This window comes from Limulus polyphemus, unplaced genomic scaffold, assembly GCF_000517525.1.
Source record: "Limulus polyphemus unplaced genomic scaffold, Limulus_polyphemus-2.1.2 Scaffold4572, whole genome shotgun sequence".
NCBI lineage: Eukaryota > Metazoa > Arthropoda > Merostomata > Xiphosura > Limulidae > Limulus > Limulus polyphemus.
The window spans coordinates 1,278-3,515 of record NW_013670182.1 but is presented as its reverse complement, the minus strand read 5'-3'; positions in this window follow the sequence as shown (position 1 = coordinate 3,515).

The following is a 2,238-nucleotide window of genomic DNA, read 5'->3' as shown; positions in this document are numbered from 1 at the left end:
AAGTTCGTTGAGAATTATAGCGTTTGTTATAGAGCGACTGTTGAAGTGGTTGAGTGAGTCCACTAACAGATTTATCCTTGGTGATCCTTTGGAAGTCATCTCAGTAGAAACCCCAGGATCTTCAGGAGGTTGACTCTCGGAAGTTACCCAGTTCGACATTCTCTCACCCATGTAGTTTCTGAAGGTGACCATGGCTTGGACCACTTGTCTTTCTGGATTCTGTAAATCACATCATTGATTGTTTTCAGCACAACATATGGCCCTTCCCAACACCTGTATAACTCCAGATTTTGTTCTTTCTTGCAGCAGGAACTGTACAGAAATACCATGTCACTTCAATCGAATATAGTCTTATCAACATTAACATTATTGTGACTCTTTTAATTCTGTCACAAACTGATTTAAGTCTTTTTCTTGGTGATGTCATGTATGCCATTTTTACTTTGCAGATCAACCATCGACCCTATTGGATCATTATGCTGCATTGCAATGCTACCAGCTGGTTATTTGGTCTTTAGGCCTATCGACTGCCAGGGTAATTAAGACCATCAACATGTTGAGACTCCACAACATTATTGAGGATGTGCGTGGCACTTGATTGGTTGTTGTACGACAATGCAGCTTAGAGGGAACACTGCTCTGGAGATAGTTTCCCACCATTCATTAAAAAAATCAGGTCTAACAATTGTAGCTATAGAACTAGAGCCGATCCACACACTGCAAGGTTTCCCATGATAAACCCATAAACTCAGGGATGGCTTTCTTCAAATAGTGAACTTCTTCTCTCATTTGGGGCAGATGATGCATTCCCAGCTTAGCTTTCCCCCCATAAATCCAGCTAATCATTTTTTCGTCAGCTCTTTGTTCCTTTGACCTGATTGGGTTCTGTCTTCTTGGGTTAATAATAGTTGTTAAATCCTTACAGCTTCAGCTCTAATGGCTATGTTTCCACATTTATAACAGTTATCTCTTTCTGGTATCCTTTGGGAAAATTTGTTATGCCTTACAGGCTTTTTTCTACAATTCCAAACAGTATCTTCTTTCAAGTGACACTTGAACATCTGTTGTTTATGTCCTCCATATATGTCAACACAATTATTTGGGAAAGTGCTTACAGGCAGCTTTGTAAGGTGATAAAAGTTAATAATCCTGTCATTTAATCATGTATATTGTATCTGGAGAACGACAAATGATTGAAATTTGTTAATTGAAATATAGAGTTATTGATTTCAAGATTTCTTCTCAACAGGCAGATATACAAACAGTGCCTATCTTTCAATATATAACTTACAAGTATTCACTTTATAGACCTGTCTTTGAAATGTTTGACATAATGAATTACCATTGGCTACTCTATCTCATAAAGCGTCTGACACAACATAAAATCCTTGGGATTTGAAAAACGTTTCAGAGACCGAATTATCTCTCTAGCAAATAAAAGAATGTTGTCTGACGTGGAACAATCCTGCGAAGGTTCTAAAAGACACCTGTTGCTATTTTGTGGAATTAATGGTAGAAAATAACTTTTAAAGAAGCGCACAGAATATCACAAAACGAAGTCCAGTTAAATCATAATGTATCAGATTTGTGATTTTAAGATAACTGTGTAATCAAAGGTTCAATACCTGTCTCTTGTTAATATACAATCTCATTTTGAGTGCTAAGAAAGAACTTTGTTTTAGATACCAATCTTTGAAATTAGTTGAGATTGTTTATGTTCCCTACTGTTAAATATTGCCTTATTTTAATTTTTAAATACTTAACTTGGAATATTTTACTTTAGAAGATGTTCATTATTCTTCTACATAAGGGTTGGTTAGCGAAGATAGCCCTGAAGTAGCTTTGTGCAAAATTCAACAAACAAACAAAAACTACAAATATACACATCACAATTGTAAGAGGCCTAACTTTATGTATTTTTGGTTTGCTGACCCATGCTGTGCTGATGAGCATTGAAGAGTGAAACTGTAGTCCATAGCGGAGGGTGTTGTGAACTAGGGAATGTATTAGGCCTCTAGGTTGCAGATTATATTTTCAATTTTATCTTTGGTGAAGAGAAAAGAAATGCGTAATATAATCATTGAATAGCTGGCCCGCTGTATATTATCGAATAATAATGTTACGTCACCGTTTGTTAATTGATTTTTCTGTAACTTCGTTCCAACGAAACTTTAACGACACAAGTCTTTACTTAATAAAACTGGTTTATTCTTTCCGAATATAACTCTGCGATACACT